Source organism: Mus pahari, chromosome 5 (assembly GCF_900095145.1).
Source record: "Mus pahari chromosome 5, PAHARI_EIJ_v1.1, whole genome shotgun sequence".
NCBI classification, from domain to species: Eukaryota; Metazoa; Chordata; class Mammalia; order Rodentia; family Muridae; genus Mus; species Mus pahari.
Window position 1 is genome coordinate 109173366 of NC_034594.1, and position 25474 is coordinate 109198839.

The 25474-nt window shown below is 41.6% G+C and overlaps 1 protein-coding gene across 1 annotated transcript in view; it reads right to left on the reverse strand.

The window, feature by feature from the left end:
* The window catches only part of Ppp1r12b (protein phosphatase 1 regulatory subunit 12B), a 200741-nt gene that overhangs the window by 153846 nt on the left and 21421 nt on the right, over positions 1 to 25474 (reverse strand). The gene's annotated exons all lie outside the window — the stretch shown is intronic.

Here is a 25474-nt window from a genome sequence, read left to right on the forward strand (position 1 = left end):
TAGGCTTCTACATGCACACACACACACACACACACACACGCACACGCACACGCACACGCACACGCACACACACACAGAGACAGAGACAGAGACAGAGACAGAGACAGAGAGACAGAGAAGGGGGAGAGGAGAGGCAGGAGGAAGGAAGAAGAGAAACGAAAAGGCTACTTTAACACAGAATAAAAAGAAGCTGGCATGATGGCACATGCCTTTAATCCAGCAGTAGGGAGAGAGAGGCAGGCATGGTTTAAGGCCAGCATGGTTTACATATGAGGTCCAGGACAGCCAGGGATATACAGAGAGACCTTGTCTCAACAATAAAAACAAAAAAGAAAAGAAAAATAAATAGTTGACAGGGATAATTATTCAGGCTCAGACAGTTCCCAAATAGGAACTAGAAGGAAATAAGACTTCCTTTTAAAAACTTGCCTATGGCCCAGCATGGCAGTTAAATGCCTGAATCTTAGCACTCAGGAGGCTGAAGCAGAAGCACTGTCACAAGTTTATAGCTACCTGGGCTATGATGAGGAATTATAAGGTGACATTGGTAAAATAAATAAATAGGAAGGAAGGAAGGAAGGAAGGAAGGAAGGAAGGAAGGAAGGAAGGAAGGAAGGAAGGAAGGAAGGCAGGCAAGCTTGCCTGTGAATGTCCTCCTTCATATTTCAAATAGTTAAAATATTAGAATTAGTACAGCTTAAGGTCAGGGATGGTGATTCCCCCAGATGTTCTTTTATTGTTGAGGATAGTTTTCACTATCCTGGGTTTTTTGTTATTCCAAATGAATTTGAGAATTGCTCTTTCTAACTCTATGAAGAATTGAGTTGGAATTTTGATGGGGATTGCACTGAATCTGTAGATCGCTTTCCGCAAGAAGGCCATTTTTAGTATATTAATCCTGCCAATCTGTACTACAGAGCAATAGTGATTAAAACTGCATGGTATTGGTATAGTGACAGGCAGGTAGATCAATGGAATAGAATTGAAGACCCAGAAAAGAACTCACACAGCTATGGTCACTTGATCTTTGACAAAGGAGCTAAAGCCATCCAGTGGAAAAAAAGAGTATTTTCAACAAATGGTGCTGGCTCAACCAGAGGTTATCATGTAGAAGAATGCAAATCGATCCATTGTTATCTCCTTGTACAAAGCTCAAGTCCAAGTGGATCAAAGACCTCCCCATAAAACCAGATATGCTGAATCTAATAGAATAGAAAGAAAGGAAAAGCCTCAATATGGGAACAGGGGCAAAGTTCCTGAACAGAACACCAATGGCTTATGCTCTAAGATCAAGAATTGACAAATGGGACCTCATAAAATTGCAAAGCTTCTGTAAGGCAAAGGACACTGTCAATAGGACAAAACAGCAACCAACAGACTGGGAAAAGATCTTTACCAATCCTACATCTGATAAAGTGCTAATATCCAATATATACAAAGAACTAGAGAAGTTAGACTCCAGAGAACCAAATAACCCTATTAAAAAGTGAGGAACAGAGTTAAACAGAGAATTCTCAACTGAGGAAACTCAAATGGCCGAGAAGCACCTAAAAGAAATGTTCAACATCCTTAGTCATCAGGGAAATGGAAATCAAAACGACCCTGAGATTCCACCTCACACCAGTCAGAATGGCTAAGATCAAAAACTCAGGTGACAGATGTTAGCAAGGTTGTGGAGAAAGAGGAACACTCTTCCATTGCTGGTGGGATTGCAAGCCGATACAACCACTGTGGAAATCAGTCTGGTGGTTTCTCAGAAAATTGGACATAGTACTACCTGAGGACCAAGCTATACTTCTCCTGGGCATATACCCAGAAGATCCTCCAACATGTAATAAGCACACATGTTCCACTATGTTCATAGAGCAGCCTTATTTATAATAGCCAGGAGCTGGAAACAACCCAGATGTTTCTCAACAGAGGAATAGATACAGAAAATGTGGTACATTTACACAATGGAATACTACTCAGCTATTAAAAACAATGACTTCATGAAATTCACAGGCAAATGGATGGATCTAGAAAATATCATCCTGAGTGAGGTAACTCACTCACAAAAGAATACACATGCTATGCACTCACTGATAAGTGGATATTAGGCAAAGAGCATGGAATACCCACGATACAACTCATGAATCACATGAAGGTCAAGAGGAAGAAAAACTAAAGAGTGGATGTTTCAGTCCTACTTAGAAGGGGGGACAAAATAATCAAGGGAAGTAGAGGGTGGGTGGGACTTGAGAGGAAGAGAGAGGGGGAAAAGAAGAGAAGAATCAGGTATGGCAGGAGATATAAGATGTACAGAGGGTCAGGAAATTGAACAGAGGTATGTAGCAATGGGGGATGGGGACTGGGGGTAGCAACCAGAAAGTCCCAGATGCCAGGAAAGCAAGAGCTTCCCAGGACAGCATGGGGATAACATTAGCTGAAATACCCCACAAAGGGGAGGGAGAACCTGTCAAAACCATATCCAGAGGTTAGACATGGCCCCCCAGTTGAGGAATGGGGCCACCCACCCATCTCCAAAATTTTAACCCAGAATTACTCCTGTCTAAAGGAAATCCAGGGACAAAGAATGGAGCAGAGACTGAAGAAAAGGCCATCTAAAGACTGTCCCACCTGGGGATCCATCCCACATGCAGACACCAAACCCAGACCAACTTCTGATGCCAAGAAGTGCTTGCTGACAGGAGCCTGATGCAACTGTCTCCTGAGAGGCTCTGCCAGATCCTGACCAATACAGATCCGGATGCTTGCAGCCAACCATTGGACTGAGCACAGGGACCCCAATGGAGGAGTTAGGGGAAGGACTAAAGGAGCTGAAGGGGCCTTATCTGGCATCAATGGGAGGGGAGGCCCTTGGTCCTGTGAAGGCTTGAGGCCCCAGTGTAGAGGAGTGCTAAAGAGGTGAGTGGTTAGGTAAGGGAGCAGGGTAAGGGGGGATGGGATAGAGGGTTTGAAGAGGGGAAACTGGGAAAGGGGATAACGTTTGAAATGTAAATAAATAAAATAATCCAATTAAAAAATAAACAAAAAACCATTAAAATTAGAATTCATTAGCCAAATAAAATTTGTCTTCTCAATAATATTAGAAAATTGATTGTCTTCTCTTTGTGTTGACATTTGCACTAATGTTGCCAAAGCCATGGGAGGTAAATCTTCTGGTGGATAAATATGTCTTATTTAATCAAGGCAACTGCATCAAGAAACCACTCAACCTAAAATGGACTTTTACGCGGTGATAAAGATTGCTGGTTTAGGGGCTAGAGAAATGGCTGAGTGATTAAGATCACCACTGGCTGCTCTTCCAGAGGATCCAGGTTTGATTTCCAGCACTCAAATGGCAACTAATAATTATCTGTAACTCCAGTTCCAGGGGACTATAACTTCCTCTTCTGGCCTTCTCTGGTACTGCATGCACATGGTGCACAGACACACAATCACGCAAAACATCCCATACACAAATCATTTAAAACGATAACTAACAATTAAAACTAAACCTTTGAGGGGATGTCTTTTTAAGTTCTGTGTGACAAAATGAAGAGCATACTTGAAGTCCTACAATGGCTCCTGCAATATGATGGTTGTTTCTAGGAAAAGTACTTGTGCAGGGCTGCAAGATGAACTAGCTGCTTTTCCAAAAGATATTAGTAGTACAGAAAACAGTAACTAACAAAAAAGTATTTGTTATTCAGACATCAAAGTGAACAAAGTCACAAAGAAAATTTTTGTTGCTATAATAACATTTGACCACGCAAATGAAAACTGAAATCTTGGGAAGCATGGCCACTACCAAGAGCTTCTGACACTGATGCTCTTCTGATGCTTACACTGGGCTATCTACAGCAGGAGGTCTCCATCTTCCTAACACTGCCACCCTTTAATATGGTCCTTCATGTTACGATGATCCCTAACCATAAAATTATTTTGTTGCTACTTCATAACTGTAATTTTGTATGAATTGTAGTATAAATATCTGATATGCAATCCCCAAAGGGGTTAAAACCCACAGGTTGAGAACCACTGGTCTATAAGTAGGATCAATTGATATTATATAATGAACTGTATCTATATTCAGAAGATCTACATAAATCAATGGGCTTGTGTTTTCAAATACTAAATACATAGTGTTAGAAAATAAGGCATTGGTAAAAAATTAATTCAAAGAATAAGTTAGACTAATGGGTTTTGCTATTGTTTTGTTTTGTAGACAGGGTCTCACTATATAACCCTGGCTGGCCTTGAACTCACAGAAATCCACCTGCTATGATACCCAACTGCTAGGATTAATGCCATATGCCACCATATCCAGATGACTGATGGGTTTTAATGCAACAGAGTAAGACAGTACATTGCTATAATTTCAGTCTCCATTTCCAACTAACACTTAACAAACTAACAATGTTGGGGATATAGCTCAGTTGGCAGAATGTCTGCCTAGCATACACAAAGCTTCTCTCTGCAGCTTCTTCACCATGGTTTATGACATCAGAAACCATGCAAAGTGGTGTACATCTGTAATCCCAGCACTTCAGAGGTAGAGGCAGGAGGATTAGTTCATCATTCTCGTTTGCTGCACAGCAAGTTCAAGGCTAACTTCAGATACACGAGAACCAGAAAAAAGCAAAATCAAAAATTATTGCTGCTGGAAATTTTAATAACCACCTGAAAACAATACCTATAACTGACTGACCAGTCTATTAAAATACACTTTCTGTTTCCAAGTATATATCCACGTGAGACTCAATTTTCTTTATATACTTCAATTTAAATGTTACAACCATATGAGTGCAGAGAGAGAGAGAGAGAGAGAGAGAGAGAGAGAGAGAGAGAGAGAGAGAAAGAGGCGCGCATAACAGAGAGAGAAGAAATAGGGATTAGGCAAAACCAACAACCTCTGAATAGATAAAGTATCCCAACTCTTCAGACCATACTCCATTCCCTCTACTCAGTGCAGGACAACACACTGTTAAAAGCATCAACTTTTGCAGTCAGACAGAACAAGGGAACCTAACAAAAGTTCAGTGTTCTCATCCAAGGCGCTGGGAATCTACCCACCTCAGAGGACTGGGAACATCTCCTGGCATGGTTTCTAAGCCAATACTTTAACAGCTGCACACACCAAATGCATTTAATCCTCACTCACCATGGCTCTCACTAGTACTTATGGAAAGAAAGTAATTTTATTTAAAAATGTCCTGAAACTAGCCAGATATAGGAATTTGTATGTCTAATTTCAGAAAATTCCTTAACTTTCAGAGTCCGTGGCTTCTCAGATACAGGAGTTATACAATGAGCTAAGGACTCTGCAGTCCTCAGCTCCGCCCACCTGCCTTGGCTCCAGGAGGGGATGACTGGAGCATGGAAGGAGAGGATGCTCCCCAAGATCTTCTCCAGTGAAGAAGGACTAAATTTAGATGTCCTCTGCCCACTCCATCTGCAGCTGTGCTGCTGACTCACGACTGCAGCATGGTCCATGAGCAGACTCACCCATCTGAAAATCTCTGCCCATGCCTCTACCCAGAGCTATACTGAATTCCCCACGCAGGAGCTCAGTCCTTTTCTTGGGGAGGAAGCTAAACATCTTTGGGTGTTAACCAATATAAGAACAGGGGAATTTCTTTGCTTCAAGTCAAATCTGTGGCTTAAGTGCATTTCCTCTTAGCTTGTATTCCTAAAGACACACAAGAATATCACTAAAGAAAATTTTGTTTTAAGCTCTGAAATAAAGGTCTGTGCTTAATTCTTAGTCCAAAAAACAAAAAAAAAAAACTATTCCAAAAATTGTTTGGTAAATAAAGATTTTTACAATCAACATACAGTAAAGACAAGCTCTAATGGAAAGCACTCACTTTGTCAATATGGGCTCTGTGCTCTTTCTACTGTACTTAACACTGCTCTCCAGATCGAAGGCTGAAGTGGCTTGGGGTTGACTAAAGCCAGAGTTAATCTGGGAGCACAAGGCCTTACAAGACAAAGTCCTCTGGGTCCCAGAATAGCCTCCAACTGTCAGCACCACTGAGTGCTGGCTCGTGCTGGCTCAGAGGCTGACCTTGCTGCTGTGTCCCCAGAGAACGCCGAGGCTGCCTGTTCTGCCCGCAAACAGCCCTTCCCAGAGGCCGGCTCTAGGTGCTACTGACAGAGCTAGGTTTAGTGTAGCCTAACCCCTACTTTTTTTTTTAATCCTGTGTTTGCCTTACTTTCAATAAATCCTGATGGAAAAGGTGCTGTCCCTTTTAGGGGTCAGGGGACACCAAAAGACACTGCTAGTTACCTCAGACTGCCCTTAGAACAGAGAGAAAAATTGAAAACCAGGTGCCTGATAAAGACATATCTAGAATATATAGAGCACATTTAAAACTCAACAAAAGCAATCTAACTTTAAAAATGGAGGAAGACTTTAACAGACTTGTCTCTGTGTTTTAAAATGGCCAAAAAACCATGAGAAAGTACTTAGCATCACCAATCATTATGGAAATGCAAATCAATACTACGGTTGACACATCTTTAATCCTAGCACTCAGGAGGCATCCACAGGCAGATCTCTGAATTCCAGGGCAGCCTGGTGTAAAGAGTGTGTTCTGAAAGTGAGGCTGAACAGTCAAGAGTCTGTCTCAAAAATAAAATAAATAGATAAATTAACAAAAAAGATAAAGTTTTTTTTCCGGGTGTGAAAAAATTAAACCTGTGTCCATTGCATTAGTGTACTATGGTATAGTCTCTACAGAAACAGCACGGTGGCTCCTTAAAACAAAACAAAACTAACAAACACCCCACAATTACCATTTCTGTTCTATCCAAAAGGAGAGTGTGAATCATAAAAATCAAAAGATTTGAAAGCAGTGTCTCAAGGAGTTATCTGTATAGCGAATCCTCATGGAAGCATTCGCTTACAAACCTAAACTGAAGAAATACCCAGAGTCTATTAACAGACACCATAGATGTGGTATTAAATACAACATATATATCCAAGAAGGAATATGGCCCTACTGATAGCTTGGTTTCAGACATCTGTTTTCCAGAATTGGGAAAAGTAATTTCCTATTGATGGAAGCCAACAAGTTTGTGGTTGTATGTTACAGAAGCCATAGGAAGCATCAAATTGACACAGATTAAGGATCCAAATCTAGAGACTGCCTTACTCTCGACTCCTTGCTACATTAACTGACAATATCAGCAGCCACTGACCCCTTCTTTTCCAAATGAAAATCTTCCAAAGATTACACAGCTCTTCAAAATAACATATTAAATATAATGCCTTCCTTCTGTAACCCTAGCTTTAGCCCAAACAGTAAAGCCCTGGCAGATCTAACCCCAGGGTTCTCCCATTAGCAATTAGAGGAAAGTGACTGAGATAGGGTATCATGTAGCCAGACTTCAAATTCACTGTGTATGGAAGATGACCTTAAATTCCTGATCCTCCTGCCTCTACCTCCCAAGAAGTAGGAAGACAGGTTTGTGTGACCAGAACAGATTGGCTGGAGGTACCCTGGATGAACACCAAAACAGAAACTAAATCTAGGTAGGGCAGGGAGCGGGGCCGATAGATGAGCTCCCTGTGAACCCCAAATCTGTAGACTCAAAATGTTGTTCCCATAAGGTAACTTCATCATATGACAAGAAATTATACATGTTATATATTAGTAAGTCTGGAAATCTCCACCATCAGCATACAAAGAGGCTTTAACATACAGTCCCTAAGATTGACTGATCCGGCACTTCAGTCAGTCCTTCCAAGTACCTGTCCCCCATTCCAAACATGATATAATGTGACTGCTGCTTAACTGAGAACCATTAGAACAGTCTACACTGTGACAGGTGACTCCAGCTGCTGTCACTCCTGTGTGAAAGACTCAGAACTCTGCTGGCAGAGAAGGTCTGGCTCTTAGATGGTGAGAACTATATCTGACTATGCACTCACTGGTCAGGCAGGCTCTGGACACAGATCAGTGGCCTTTCAAACACAGATGGCCAAGAGACAGCAGAAGTGAAGAATTTTCCATTAGCCAGACGTAATGGTACATGCCCCCTAACTCGGCAGTCAAGAAAGCTGAGGCAGAAGTATTGACAAGTTCAAGGCCACCCTGGCCACACAGTGAGGCTGAAGCAACTACAGCTATATAGTGAGATTCTTTCTGAGAATACAAAAAAGAAAATTTCCCATCAACTGTCACATTATGATTTATGTTCTCAGTAGACTAGCATTTATTTCAAGACTACATGTTTATAAATTAAGACCAGAGAACATCATCCTTCCCTTATCTACAAATATGAAATATGATATGGCCTAAGGTTAATAATACTTAAGTTTCAAAATTATGAGCCTGCAAGACGACTCTGTAGGTAAGATGTTTACCAGCGAACTTGACAGAATAGAAGGAAAGAACCAACTACCACAAACTGTCCTCTGACCCCCACACTCACACACATGTGCATGCACATACCAATAGGTATCACTTTAAAATTGTTAAATGGAGTTGAAAAGGTTAAAATGCCAGCACACTCTTCAAGGCCAGTACTATCTTCACATAAAGACACATTCTCTCACCACCGAGTCTCTTCTCTCCGCTCCTGACAGTCCTAACTTTGAGGATCAATAAATGAGGCCTATTAGTACTGGTAAAAAGACCAAGGGTCATTTTTTTTCCCCTTAGAACAAAAAAGTATACATATTTGAATAACTTTAATTCTTTTTTTTTTCTCAAAAATTCTCTCACTTGCTTATTCTTCTTATTAATCATGGTAACTTCTTGAGGAAAACATCCTTCTAGCCTGGTTGTTCAAGAGAGTACTCAAAGACACACATTTTGTTTTCATCCTAAAAATGGATTATCTGGGTCTTAGATTTGCTTGTTATTCCAGAATGTGCTTTCTTTACCATTTTAAATATTTTATATATTTTTTCTTAATTTTTTTATTCTTATTATTTTCTTTATTTACATTTCAAATGCTATCCCGAAAGTTTTCTATACCCCCCCCCCGCCCCTGCTCCCCTACCCACCCACTCCCACTACTTGGCCCAGGCCCTCCCTTGTGATGGGTCATATAAAGTTTGCAAGACCAAGGGGCCTCTCTTCCCAGTGATGGCCGATTAGGCCATCTTCTGCTACATATGCAGCTAGAGACACAAGCTCAGGGGGTACTAGTTAGTTCATATTGTTGTTCCACCTACAGGGTTGCAGCCCCCTTCAGTTCCTTGGGTACTTTCTCTAGCTCCTCCATTGGGGGCCCTGTGTTTCATCCAATAGCTGACTCTGAGCATCCACTTCTGTGTTTGCCAGGCACTGGCATAGCCTCACAAGAGGCCGCAATATCAGGGTCCCTTCAGCAGAATCTTGCTGGCATGTGCATTAGTATCTAGGTTTGGTGGCTGGTGATGTGATGGATTCCCGGATGGGATAGTCTCTGAATAGTCCATCCTTTCATCTTAGCTCTAAATTTTGTCTCTGTACCTATATCCTTTCATGAGTATTTTGTTCCTTATTCTAAGGAGGAATGAAGTATCCACACAATGGTCATCCTTCTTGGTTTTCTTCTGTTTTGCATAATGTATCTTCAGTATTCTAAGTTTCTGGGCTAATATCCGCTTATCAGTGAGTGCATATCTAGTGACTTCTTTTGTGATTGGGTTACTTCACTAAGGATGATATCCTCCAGATATGCCCAAGAATTTCATAAATTCGTTGTTTTTAATAGCTGAGTAGTACTCTCATTGTGTAAATGTACCACAGTTTCTGTATCTGCTTGTGGACGTTGTACATCGTGGTGCGGAGCCTAGTGCGCACCACGATGTACAACGTCCACAAGCAGGCTCTGTCCAATTTTCTGAGGAACTGCCAGACTGATTTCCAGAGTGGTTGTACAAGCTTGCAATCCCACCAGCAATGGAGGAGTGTTCCTATTTCTCCACAACCTTGCCAGCATCTGCTGTCACCTGAATTTTTAATCTTAGCCATTCTGACTGGTGTGAGATGGAATCTCAGGGTTGTTTTGATTTGCATTTCCCTGATGACTAAGGATGTTGAACATTTTTTCAGGTATAACTTTAATTCTTATTTCTTGTTTGTTTCGTGTCACTGGAGGCCAAGTACACACTAGACAGCAGACTCTAACTCTGGGCTCTATCATGAACACTATTTTTTGGAGGGGCAGTGGCAATGAAATGGAGCTTGACACTAAAATTGACGACCTAAGTCCAGTCTCTAGGATTCACGTGTTGGAAGGGAAAACTGGTTCCAGCAAGCTGTTCTCTGACCTCCACGCAAGCACCATAGCACATATACACAAACATGAATAACAAATGTAATTTTTAAGGTATAACTTAATGACTTATTTAAGGCCACATATAAAACTGCAGAACCAACTAAATAAATGTTTTCTATGTACCAATATAGAAGCATCTAAAATTGAGTTCATGGGCCAGGGATAAGATACCACTTTGCTTATGAAATATTTGTAATTCTTGATCCCATCTCCCTAAAAATATTTTTAACATATATAATTTGTTATTAGTCTAATCCCCCAAAAAATTTTGTTTGAGTAAAGTAGACAATTAGTGAAACTGTATTGGCCACTCCAAATTAGACTAAGTATAAAATATAAACTACAAAGAGCCCACTGAAGTGTTTTCATTACCATTCTATTTTAGCATGAGTCTGGATTGGAAACCTCCTTCATATCTTGGCTACCTGTTTTAACCACAGCCCCCCAAAGGTCTATTCTGTGCCAACTTGGCGTGTAGAATAAATTGCTGTTCCATGGAGAGGGATTTTTGTATTTAACTCCAGATCACTCTGTGCCCATAAACAAGTGTTTCACAAGCCACAGGAGTACAGCTTGAAAGCCACAGCCTGGGCAAAGATCCACAGCTTAGGACAAAAGGCAGGCAATTCTGCAACACAAGTTGGATAAAGCATGGAAGCCACAAAGAAATTACAGGAAGTTCAGATTCACCCAGTATGAGTCAATATACAAAATATATCCTAAAAGGACCTATTAAACAAGAAATTCTTTTCCCAACATATTTTCAATAGGGAGTTTTGTAAATCCAAAATTCTGTAATATACTTGTCGATATTACATTCATGCCCCATATGTTCCATATATCCTATACAGTAAAAGACACTAACCAATTGGTTATATAACCCTATATAGAATACTATGCTAGTTAAATGTTAAAAAAAAAAAGACTCTGGAACTGAAATTCCTGGATTCAACTCCCAGGCCTACTGGTTCAGTGATCTCTTTAACAAGTGCCTTCGCCTGTGAAAATATCATGTCAATAACTGTAAGGTCTTTGTGGGGTCCCACCCAATTAGGAAAGAATGAGTTAATGCACATAAAACCTTAAGCACATGGAACATGGTCACATGCTATATAAACAGTTGCTATCATTACTAAACACCTAATAGTGTCCAAGAGTCTATGAGGTCCACTCTTCTCCACACAAGGAAACTAATATATATACATAAATATAAATCTACAACAATAAGTATAAATATAATATGAACTCGTCATGACTTCCAAATAGACTACATTCAAGTTTCACTAGTAATAGAATTAAGTGAATTTCTGGCTACAGATGCAAGTTTACAGATACTGGTTCACATTACCAAAGAACAGGCTAAGGATTTGTCAGTATCAGTGGTCTCATACTATAAAGCGTTTTCCACTTAGTCATGTAGCAACCATTTACAGACACATTCTACATTCCAGAGAGTCCTTTGGAGGACATGGAGGGCAGAAATGAGTACAGTTTTGATACTTTGTGGAGGCAAGAGAAAAGACAGTAGTCCAATCCACTACGAGTCATGCTATAATATAAAATGACCAATAAGAACAAGCCCTGTAGTGTGCTGTAAGAAGTTACTTACAGGGGTGAGGTATGATGGGCAATGCCAGAAGATATGACTTACATGCTATGAAGGAGGAGTTAACCAACTAGATAAGCAGAGAAAATGACAATTTGCAGAAATAGCATACACAAAGGTCTGCAGAACAGAGAAAAGTGTTAGTTCTTTGGAATGGTAAGAAATTGACGCCGGGCGAGGTGGTGCACGCCTTTAATCCCGGCACTCAGGAGGCAGAGGCAGGCAAATTTCTGAGTTCGAGGCCAGCCTGGTCTACAAAGTAAGTTCCAGGACAGCCAGGGCTATACAGAGAAACCCTGTCTCGAACCCCCCCCCCAAAAAAAAGAAATTGTCATATTGGAATAGAGACATATATGGAAATCTAAGTAAGGGTTCACTTGTCAGACTGAAAAATTTGAACATGACTCTACAGGTTACTGGGAAAGCAGTGGATCCTGTACACTGGTAGCTACAAAGCCTCTCGTATCCTCACTGTGAGGAAGAGCTTTGCCTCTTTCCTTCCAGCAAGGGGGGGGGGAGTGATCTTGCCAGAATTACACCAGAAAATGTGATGGCAGTGGGAATGCAAAGACTGAATTTCACCAGGAAAAGCTCATGTTAGAGCTGCCACTCAGGCCACAAATGCAGGCTGCCAAGGATGAGCTCCTGAAGTAAGGGACTGGCAAGGCAGCTGTGTGCGATGAGAGGACGGACCTGAGAAGCCTTCCTAGCATAGAAGGAACAGAACAATCACAGCAGAGGTGAAAAGAACAGCACTGAGATTGTTAGAGCATGGGGCTGTAGTTAATGTGACATCCCTGGGATACTTCTGTTTGAGTTCCCTCTAGTACTAATTTCTTGAAGCCTAACTACGTTCAGGAACTCTATCTGTGGAGCAAACTAGCATGTGCTGCTCCCCTTTCCAGGTTAAATAATCCTAAAGTGAGCGTGAGCCTAGAGATATGGGTGCCAAGCAGCCCAACCTCACAGCTGTTCCCTGACCCACAGCAAAGTCCTGGGTGGGTCAGTGTCATAAATACTGTGACATGCCCTGGCAAGGAGCATTATTGTACAGCAGCCACAAAATAGGGGAACTGAGGTTACGGGTAGAGCCTCTCTGCTATGCTGAAATCTCTTTAAAGCCACAGGTTAATAATAACAGTGGTAATTTTACAAAAGGATGTCCCAATTTTTCCTCTTAACTTGAAATCTTAGGAACAAAAACTGACTGGCAAATCCAAAATGTTTTAGATGCACAGGGTATTTTAAAAACAGAGACTCTTTTGCTTTTGCTGCTGAAGCAGGGTCTTACTACGTAGACCAAGCTAGCCTTAATCTTGCGGCAATCTTTCTGCTGCAGCATGCTGGCATTCAGGTATGTGTCACCAGGCCTAGCTAAAACGATATGGCTTGTTTTGTTTTTCTAGACAGAGTGTCCCTGTGTAGCCCTGGCTGTCCTGGAACTTACTTTGTAGACCAGGCTGGCCTTGAACTCAGAGAACACTTGCCTCTGTCTTTGGAGTACTGTGTGCCCCACCACACCTGCCTAAAAAGTCTTTAGCACATTTTTCCCATATCTGAAATAAAGACATGGTAAGCTATGGTCATTACCCCAGAACTTGGGTAGCTGAGACAGGAGGATCATAAATTCTAGGTCTGGCTGACATAGTTACATTCTGTCAGAAAGAGTGTCTCAGGGTTTCCATTCCTGCACAAACATCATGACCAAGAAGCAAGTGGGGAGGAAAGGGCTTGTTTTTGGTTTTTCGAGACAGTGTTTCTCTGTATGGCCCTGGCTGTCCTGGAACTCACTCTGTAGACCAGGCTGGCCTCGAACTCAGAAATCCGCCTGCCTCTGCCTCCCGAGTGCTGGGAATAAAGGCGTGTGTCACCATGCCCGGCTCAGCTTGCTCTCTTATAGAACCCAAGACTACCAGCCCAGGGATGGCACCACCCACGAGGGGCCCTCCCCGATTGATCACTAATTGAGGAAATGCCTTATAGCTGGATTTCATGGAGGCACTTCCTCAAGGGAGGCTCCTTTCTCTGTGGTAACTCCAGCTTGTGTCAAGTTGACACACAAAACCAGCCAGTACAGAGGGGTTGGGAGGAAAACATGGAGAAAGGAAATTCAAATTGAGCACAATGATGAATGCCTATAATCCTAGCACTTGTGAGGCTGAGAAAGACCTTCCCTCAAAAAACACCCCAGAATGGGTCAGTGATATAGTGAGGGTGCTCACTCATAAGCCTGAACCTAAATTCAATAACCAGGAATCCACACAGTAAAAAGAGAACCGACTCTTTCAACTTGTCTTCTAACCCTCACAGACAGACAGACAGACAGACAGACACACACACACACACACACACACACACACTTGTATAATTAAATGTAATAAATCCAGATTTTAATAATAAAAAACAAAAGGAGGGAGATGTTCTGTGGGTAGTGCTGGCTTTTATAAGTATGAGCACCAGAATTTGGGTCTTCAGCAACACACAAAAGCAAGGTCTGGTAGCTTGAGCCTGTAATGCAAGCCCTGGAGAGAGTGGGAGCAGAGACAGGCAGATTCCAGGGGTTTGCTGGTCAGTCACCAATCTAGCTGAAAAAGCAGACTCCAGGTTCACTGAAAAACCATGTCTCAAAAAGCAAGGTGGACAGGAATAAAGGAAGATACCATAAGTCAATGTTTGGCTCCCATGAGTACATACAGAGGTGAGCATGCCCCCCCCCCCACACACACACACGCGCGCGCAGGCACACAACATGCACACAATGATGATGACAGCAACTACAACTATGACAAAAGAAAACAAAATGTATATTCAAAACTCCTTTTTAGCCAGGGGTTGTGGTGCAGGCCTTTAATTCCAGCACTCAGAAGGCAGAGGCACTTGTTAGTTCAAGGCCAGCCTGGTCCACAGAGTGAGTTCCAAGACAGCCAGAGCTACACAGAGTCCCTGTCTATAAAAACCAAAACCAAACAAACAAACTCCTTTCTAAAAGTCTGGGGCTAAAGAGCTCAGCAGTTAAAGAGCTACTCTCCCAGAGGACCAGATTCAATTCTAGCACCCACAGGGTGGCTCACAACCATCTATAACTCCAGTTCCAGGGGATCCAACTCCCTGTTCTGACTTCCAAAGGCCATGCATATATGTGGTACACATAGACATACACGCAGGCAAAACACCCATACACATAAAAATAAAAACAAATAAATCTTTTTATAAAAATTATGTAATGTGTGTCAGAACTGGACCCAGATCCACGAAGTACCAACTGGCAGGAGTTAATAAAGTTGCTTCTTTGGACAGAGACCAGGACACAAACATCTACACAGTGACCTCCACCACTCCAGCTCACATTAGTAATTCATACTACCCGCCCTACCCATTGGGTATTTTCCCAAACACAGCGAAGTGGCAAGAATTTCACAATAAATTCACATACCCAATAAGTTCACTGTCAGTTCTCCATCACACGCTTTAACCAAATCAATTCCTTTATCCATCCATCACAGTTCAGACATAATTTCCCCACATACTTCACTACACACATCAACACGACATTTCAGTATTTGTTTTCAGTATAATTTTTCTTTTTAAATAAAAATAGCATACTGAAACTGTATTTGTAAGTTTAATGAAATTGAAAGTCTAATGTTTGTATTGGTTGAGTTTTGACACCTGCTTGGGCCACCACTCTAGGTGTCTGAGTTGATCCTCTGAGGCGTCTGACCCTTTGCACATAACCAAGTTTTCTCTGTACTACTCTGAACTAAGCACTATCCACACCAAAGAAATGCTGACTATAAGCTCTTTTTTATTTGTATTTGTATTTATCTATTTATCTATTGTTTTTTCGAGACAGGGTTTCTCTACGTAGCCTTAGCTGTCCTGGAACTCACTCTGTAGACCAGGCTGGCCTTGAACTCAGAAATCCACCTGCCTCTGCCTCCCAAGTGCTGGGATTAAAGGCGTGCTCCACCACCACCACCTGGCTGACTATGAGCTTTTCAAAACTGCAGTTGACTTCCCTTAAAACAGCATCTTATTTCTGAGGGATCTTAACAGCACACATCTACAATATAGCCATGTCTGTACCTGGTAATACACACTCACCATCACAAGTGAAAAGGAAGACACTTATGGGTAAGACTTTAGAAATGTAAACAATTTGTTTAGCACCGAGCTCAATTATGCATGCCCTAAAAGGAGAGAACTGGAGTGGTTAATACAAGGTGACCAGTAACACATACATCCCTTGAGTTCATATATAAGAAAATAGTTCCAAGAACAGAACAACGAGGAGGAACCCAAAAGAGTAATACAGAGAAGCAAGCAGGAATCTGAAAGGGGTTCCACAACTGTTCTCAGGTAAAGACTCTGAACAGCTGGACAGTGCCACAGCATCCCTTTAAGGGAATGAAAATGAGAAATGTCCCTGACTCCTTTGCTGGGAAGTGCTTACTTATCTGCAATCCAATCCAAGCTTCCTGGAACATGTCACCGGCAGTGGGCTCTGAGTTAGGTAGAGCTTGCCAGTGCTGAATTTCAGACGCTGTTGCAGAGGTGACAACGGCTAGGGAGAGATCGTATGTTGCCTTGGTCCTTCAATCTCATTTATGGAGTGGCCTCGAGTGCAAGCTCTGAGCAACTGTCTATCTAGGACAGAGGTAGAGGGCAAATCTTAGAACGAAATGGAGACTGCAAGGTACTATATAGGCAGAAGGATCTGACTCTAATATGTCACAGCCCATCCCAACTAAATTTCCTGGCTATAAGATAGAACCAAATATTACTTTCCTTTATTTCAGGGTTATGTAAAGACACAGAAGATAAACATAAAACAGAATTCTAAAAGATAGTTCGAGGGCATGCAGTTTAGTAACAGAACATTTGCCTGGCACATATGGGGCCCTGTACTCAATTTGTAGCATTACAAAGAAAAAGGAAGGAAAGGAGGGAGGGAGGGAAGGAGGGAGGAAGGAAAGAAGAAGGCAAAGAGGGGAGGAAGGAGGCAAAGAGGGTGGGAAATACTTGCATATTAATCCAACTATTGCAGTTAATATTTGATCACTGTGTTTATAATAACAAATGTAGGCAGGTGTGGTGGCTCAAGCCTGTGGTCCCAGCAATCGGAAGGCTGTGGCAGGAGGATGACTGCCATTAGTTTAAGGCCAGCCTGGGTAACACAGTAAGACCCTGACTCAAAAGATCAATAACAACATTTTTTATTTTCTTATTTTAAAAGTGCAGGGTTTATCAACATCCTATGAAAAGAGCCAAATAGAAAGTACTTTAGGCTTTCAGAGGCCACAGGCACTCGCAAACACTAAATCATTGTAATATAAAAGCAGCTACATCCAATGCTAAATCTATGAGTAGCTATGTTCCAATTAAATTTTCTAATCAAAATTTGAATTTCATGCATGTTTTACATGTAATTTTTAAGAAACCCTCTCAATTCTCTAAAGTCATTAAAAATGAGATATAGGGGTACACTATAAAACAAGAACAACCCCACAAAACAACAATAACTAAACAAGTAGTAGTAAGGGGGAGGGATGGCCTGCATGCTGGATGTTACTAGCCTCTGATTTAGAACTTTGGTCAGAAATTTTGAATTCAAACGGCAGCTGCAAAACTTAAGAAAAATAAGAGCTAGTCTAACTTATTAAACTTCTTCCTGCATCAGTTACCTCATCATGAAAAATGGAAATAACAATAATTTTTTTTTCTCTTAGAATGATGGGCGGGAGCTGCCCCTGAAGGCTGCTCTTAGTGATCCTGAATGGCTTACTCCTAATTTCTCACACTCCTCCAATGCCGCAGCGCACCCATGTTTGTCATCTTCTCGGCCTTCGGCAGAGCTTCTGCACAGCTCCAAGGCCTAGCCTTGCTGTCACTCTTTCCATGGAGCCCACCTTAGATGCTTGTTCCCTCCTTGCAGGCAGGAACCATCATCTCCTGTGTTTTCAGTCACCAATGGCAGCGTACTGTATTTTATTTTAGTTGCCTTTGACAGATCAAGTCCCAGGCAGATGCCTTCCTATAGACTCTATGGCAATTGTATTCCAGTACCTAGCACGGAGAGTATTACTAACAGTACAGAAGGTAACCAGTACAATAATAACTAGAATAGAAACTGCCTTATTTATGTGACAAATGAGTAAAATTAAATATGAAACAATGTCAGAGCAATTCTGAATAAAATAAATCATGTTGGCACATCCAGGGTTCATCCTGATTCTGTTATTAGTTGGTAGCAAACATCCACACTGATAATTACAATACTAATATTTAGCACTTCAAAAACCTATTTCTAATTCAAGTGTATACACACACACACACACACACACACACACACACACACACACACTACTCTAAATATGGAGGTGGAAAAAGAGGAGACTAACCAATGAAATCTGAAAAACCCACAGAAAAGCAGTAAGTTACCAGAACCAGAGCCCCTGTTCTTAAACTCTTCAGGGAATAGTCAATAGACAAAGGTATGTTTTCTGACCTAGGCAGGATCCTAACTAAAAGAGTTACTTGGGCAACCCAAGACTCTTGCCATTTTCACCAGGCCAGGGTGTTCTGCCCTTTGCTTATACCACTGCCAGGCATGCCATGCCCCCATACCCAATGAATCCTGTGGCAGATATAACACAATCTAACATGAGGTCCCTGTGTCTGCTTATAACACTGAACTAACAACCAGCCTTAGCATACTGTCTCCTACATACTCAAGGCTGATTTAAAGGAGAAAGCTAAACAGTGAACCTTTCCAAAGGTTCCAGTTTATTGTATTGTCATAAAAACAAGTCAAATGCTTTTACAGCCATATGGACCCCAGTGAAGACTCAGGTTACTGCCCACAAACTAACACCAACAGGGCAGTGAGGCTACGCAAGGGGCTTGGATTTCCTCAGTACCCTCAGCATTGGTCTGTTCTTGGCTTTCTGTTTTGATTGGTGCTGGTGGTGCTGGTGGTGCTGACCTGAGATGCACTAGTTGAGGGCGAGCAGGTTCTCCAGAGGTGCCTTTGTTTCAGGGCTCATGATCACACACAGAAGCTGTCTCTGTCAGGATAGGGTGCTGCTACCACCATCAATACTATTTTCACTGTCAGGAAATGGCTTCTCATACAGTGTGTGGACACTGATGAATCTAGAAACTCACAATTTCTAACTTATAGGATAGTAATTTTAGACACAATATTTTAACATTTTAAGTCCAATAATATGCTTCTACAGGATTAAACTTTGTTGTATTTTAGAAATTAATTTCAATGAATCATAAAATATCAGTAAATTATAATGCCACCTTTTTTCTAAAAACAAATATCAAACTTTAAATATACAACCATAAGTCTTTCTAAAAGTTCTTTATGACAGGGACAAGTTGGTGAGTGATGGTAATGAAAGTGATGTGGCAGGGGCAGGTGGATCTCCAAGTTCGAGGCCAGCCTGGTCTACAGAGTGAGTTCCAGGACAGTCAGGGCTACACAGGGAAACCACCATGCCCAGGTTTTTGTTTTTTTTTTTCAGGTGTTTCTCAGCCATTCGGTATTCCTCTGTTGAGAATTCTTTGTTTAGCTCTGTACCCCATTTTTAATGGGGTTATTTGAATTTCTGGAGTCCAGCTTCCTGAGCTCTTTGTATATATTGGATATTACTCCTCTATCAGATTTAGGATTGGTAAAAATCCTTTCCCAATCTGTTGGTGGCCTTTTTGTCTTGTTGACAGTGTCTTTTGCCTTACAGAAGCTTTGCAATTTTACGAGGTCCCATTTGTCAATTCTTGATTTTACAGCACAAGCCATTGCTGTTCTGTTTAGAATTTTTTTCCCTGTGCCCATATCTTCGAGGCTTTTCCCCATTTTCTCCTCTATCAATTTCAGTGTCTCTGGTTTTATGTGGAGGTCTTTGATCCACTGAGCTATCTTGCCAGCCCATTATGACTTTTTAGTCCTAGCCATCATAATGACTAAGGGCAACAGTGATAGAAAGTGATGTCTCACTGTGAATTCTTGTTTTTGTCTTTCTGGAGATGAGACCAAAGGCTTCCTGCCCGTGAGAAACATCCTGCAGCCTTCTCATAGTGGTTCTCACTGCATTTCTCTGATAGCCACGGGGACTGTTTATACTGTCAACTTCACCAACTCTTGAATCACTAAGGTATGCTGCTGAGCACGCCTCCAAGTTGAGGTGGGAGACCCACCTTAACCACTCCACAGTGGGGGTCCTGGACTGAATAAAAAGGAGCCTGGGAGCTAAGCAAGAGCATTCACCACTCTCTGCACTTCCTGATTAGGAATGCCATGGGGCAGCTACCTTGTGTTCCTGCTTTCTAATAAAAATATTCATCTGTATTTCCTTTTTAAAATAAATATGTTTTACCTACAATTTTGAGTAGGGTTATGTATATTTTATAATGATGATAATAACAGCAAATAATCTGAAGCCCACATTGTATCTGTAATTATTCAAAGCCCTTTTATGTCTTGAATCAATCCTGGCAGCACTCCGCAGTGCCCACTGTTGTAGAGCAATCAGGAAGATGACACATCCTGACAATGTTACTAGTGTCTCCATGACAGCTCCTGCTAGGCTTAGGGGTGTGCTGCCACAGTTGGCTTCTCAATGGTTTCTGGATGTTGGTCATGTACAAAGGCCAACTATCAAGCAATATGCTCATTAGCCCCTTGGTATTTTACTACTAATCACTAAGAGTTCTATGCAGCAAGTCAAAACATTTATAAATAGCATTACTCCACTAGAGCTCTCAGAAAACAAGTAAACAGTTAAAGAACCATAGCAGTTCTCACCTGAGAAACCAGTGATATGAAAAGATAACCAAACAGAAGCACGTGGAACAGCAAGAGCTCTCACGCTAAACTGCAGCATAGAAGCACACTGCCAAGCACTCTGAGTAGCACTTACAGTGAGAAGCTAACTCCAACAAGTTGTCCTCGATCTCTACACACTCAGTGTGACATGCACACTCTCACACATAATATTAAAGAACTAGATATCTGAAAAATAGCAAATCCTAGGCTCTGACCTGAGTTACTCAGAAAACAATGTCTCTGAGTGTTGAATGAATGCTCATCTATTTCAAAGTGGCTAAATTTACTAACAGATCCCCCATAATCCTTCATCTCTTTTATTTTTAGCTGCTGCCCTAAAATCTGACCTTGAGTTACTGAGTTGCTATGATTTGAATGTAAATGTCCCTCATGGGGCATGTAAACACTTGGTCCCAGGTGGTGAAGCTGCTTTGGGAGGCATAGTCCCTTAGGATATGAAGCCTAGGGAAATAGGTTCCTGGGAATTCAGGTCTTCCTATATGCTCTCCCTGGCAAGTTCTTTCCTGACTACAAATAACACACAGGCACAAGCTGCCTAGCTGCCATGTCTCTCCGCCATGATTGACTGCCTCTCTTCAAACTGTGAGCCAAACTAAACCTCTCCTCCTTTAAGTTGCATCTGGCCTGGAATTTGGTCACAATGATGAGAAAAGTAATACATTTGTCTGTGAAATAGTCAAAAGAAATGACAAAGGCAAATAATTTTAATATACTATATATTAACAGATACATAAAAGGATTTGGGATAAATATCTCTTGGACCATCCCTACAAACCATAGAAAGTAAAACACTGGCTTTCCCATTTCAAGTCTTTAAGCTAGTTTGAAGGACAGAGTGGAATTATGTCAGTAGTTGCAGGTAGTTGTTTATTAGCTTAGATCAAATACAGATGGACACACAGTCCTAACTAAAGATCGATGCACTGCTACCCACCTGGAAAGGACCACTACGAGAGTCCAGGCATAGGCTACAGGAAAATGCTGATAGAAGATAACACAAACCTCCTCACAGCTCATCAGAGCTACCCCAACGCCCACTCACACAATACTTAGACAGTCTACACCAGGTCAAACTGAATGACCCTTCTTTCTTTTCTATCAAAGTAAGATAAATGATCACTAGGGATTTCTGTCCCCACTACAGTTCAGGGGGAAAAATGAAGGCATTGTTTTTCTCTTCTTTCATCATCATCATCATATTATTATTATTATTATTATTATTATTATTATTATTGAAGTCTTGCTATATAGCCCAGCCTGGCTTCACATTTACAATCTTCCTGCTTCAGCCACTCTACAGAATTATTATTCTTACACTGAATAACTAACAAATAACTGAGAACCTCTGACAATTTTAATAACCTTACAAGTATATATTTTTGTACATATATATGGAATAAGTACATATATTTACATTAATATAAGGGATAAAATATACATATAACCAGGGAATAACTAATATATATGCCATCATTAAGAGAGGGTACCTATAAGAAAGAATATAGCTAGACATTGGTTAAGCAAGTAATTCTTTCTTTTTTTTTAAGATTTATTGTATATTTACATATGTGAGTAGACTATTGCTGTCTTCAGACACACCAGAAAAGGGCATCAGATCCCATTACAGATGGTTGTGAACCACCATGTGGTAGCTGGGAATTAAACTCAGGACCTCTGGAAGAGTAGTCAGTGCTCTTAACCTCTGAGCCACCTCTCCCACCCAAAGTGATTCTTTTATATACTGCTATCAACACAATCTAGTTACCCCAACAACCACACAAAGCCTTAATAAAGATGGGGCTTTCAAAAACTATACCATAGATACTTGACATTTTTAATTTTTTTTAATTTTATGTATATAGATTTTTTTCTACCTGTATATCTGTGCATCGTGGGCATGCCTGGTACCCAAAGAGGCCAGAAGAGAGTGAGGGTGTCAGACACCCTGGAACTGGAATTATGGATGGGTCTGAAACAACTATGTGAATACTATGAACCAAACTCCAGCCCTCCTTAAAGAACAACAAATTTCTCAACCACTGAGTTTACTCTCCAGCTCCAATATTTGATATCTTAAGTTCTTTAGAGTGTTAGAACAGAATACGACTCAAATAGGAAGAAGCTGGAAAAAAAAAAAACTAATTTATTTTGAGAAATTAAAAGGTCTTCAAAGGGATGCATTCAAGCTCAGGAAAATTAACTATGAGGATGCAAAGGAAATATCTTGGAATAAACCATTAACCAAAGCAGGCTATAGAAGAGAGAGAAGCCATCTACTGACAGTGAAAAAGAACAGAGAGCTGAAAACTAAAGCTTCAAGCTTCAAGCCTGGCTCTCAGCAGAGGAAATGGGTAAGGCCTGAATAGTCACTCTAAAGTGGAGAGGAACAAAGTGCAAGAATCTGAACCACATTCATAGAAATTATTTGAAACACGTTTTCCTTTTTGTACATTTGTCGTATCCAAAATATATGACAAATATCTACACTGGGGCAATAGTAACTCTGGTCTGGAAGCACTCTAAGGTTAAAACTCTAAGGTTAGAGACAACTAAGTTCCAGAAGTACTTGCTGCACAATCTTAAAGGCCTGAGTAAAAAGCTGTATACAGCAGTACACACTTCTAATCCAATTCTGGGGTGTCGCCTATGTGGCAAGCTTCAGGCCCAATACGAGACCCTGTTCTAGTTTGCTTAGGGAAGGAAAGGGTTTATTTCAATGTATACTTCCAGGTAACAGTCCATCATTGAGCGAAGTCATCTCAAACAGAAACCACAAGGAACACTACTTACTTACTGCTTAGGGATGGTTCCACCCACAGTGGGCTGAGTCCTCCTTCTACACCAATCAATCAAGACAATCTCTCACAGACCTGGCCACAGGCCAATCTGACCTGGGCAATTCTTCAGTTGAAGTACCCTCTTCTCAAGTGACTCTAGGTGTATCAAGGAGACAAAAAACTAACCAGGACAGATTCTGTCCCCAAAAAAGCAAGATGGTTGGAGCCTAAGGAATGACACCCAAGGTTAATACCTGGTTTCCACATGAATGCACATGTATATGCACAAATGGAACCGTCTCATTTTCTAAGTTTTCTTTCTGCTTATCATACAAGCACGTTTATTGAAAAAGATTTGATAGGCAGCTTATGCAGCACAAAGGTTCTGTTTCTAAACCTCAATTCTCATTGATTAATTGGAAAGAATTTTTAAACTCATGAGTTTAGACAACAGTTTGGAGACCTGGTCTAAAGGTTTTCCCTGTGTTCTTGAGGCAAATTCTATATCTCAAACACAGTATGTACCCAAGGGTGGCCTCAAACTCCTAATCATCCTACATCCGCCTCCCTACTGTTGCAATTACAGACTATGTCCCCAGGGCCACCTAATGCCTCTTATTTTGATGGCAACGTCCAAAATCAGGAATCACAACTTAGGCAATAATCACAAGCAGAGGTCAAGTCTGTGGCCCATGTTCCCAGCAAGGGCCATGGAGATGACCAATGGTCTGTGCTAAAGCCTGAAGCCACATACATAAGGCCATGCTGCAGGGGTGGGGGGAATATTGATGCATATGGCCACCAAAGGCCTTGTATGGTTCCATGGTCCTACTGTAGCCTGGGTCTGTGTTGATGTCTGTGGTCTGAGTTACTACTTAAGGGCATGTGAAGATCCATGGTCTGTGGTGCAGACTGAAGCCACAGTGCCCTATGCCATGCTGCTGCCAGGGCTATATGGATCTAAGTAACCTATACTGCCACCTAAGGGCCAAGGTACTATCTGGGCCCATGCTGCTGTGGAGGATGCTGTGGTGATGTCCATGGTCCAAGTTACCACCAAAGGCCATGCAGAGGTCTGTGGTCTGTGCTGCCACCTGAAACCAGGTGGATATCTATAGGCCATGCTGCCACCCGGGGGCCACATTGAAATAAGTGGCCTGCACTGACACCTAGAGCCATGTTGATATCCAGGGTCCAGGCAGCCTCCAAGGATCTTGTCTGGAGTTCTACTATAGCAGGGGGCCATATTTGAGATCCTGCTATGAAGGGCAAGGAGGTTCCTTTTGCAGTGCTATGGATGATTGGAGATACACAGTTGAGAGGGAGGCATGGAAAGCCTCTGTGACAACCCTAGCCCGCATCTACCTCCCCTCAAAGTAACCACCTAGACACGAAGCCACTGAAGAGAACTCTTTAGGAGTGTGACAATCAATGGCTTCTGTGGAGGTGAGGAGGGCAAGGACACTGAGAGTTTGGACACGCTCCACTGAATATACAGACAACACAAAGTGAACTTGTTTTGGTTTTTTTCTTTGCTTTTTTATTTGTTTTTCCTTTTTCTTACTTTTTTTCCTTCTAGGGGCTGGTGGTCACAAGGGGGAAGACAGGGAAGAACTGGCAAGAGACTGTGATAGGGATGCATGATATGAAACTCCCAGAGAGTCAAAACTCGTATGTGGGAAAAAATAACAAAATAAATAAGCCTTTCTTCCCCAAGTTCCTTTTGGTCATGGCCTGTCATCAGTGCAATAGAACACCTAATTTAAACAATGGCCATTTTACCAAGTACGGTGAAGAACAGGGACCATGTGAAGGGTGGAGGCAAAGGGTCATCATTTCTGCTCCTTCTGCTGACATTCCCATCTATGTAAATGGATGTGAAGCACAAAAGTCACTCGAGACTGTCAGCAATGTTTCATGTACCAACGACTGCTTACCCCCCAGAGCCACGGTCATCCATGACAATTTCAG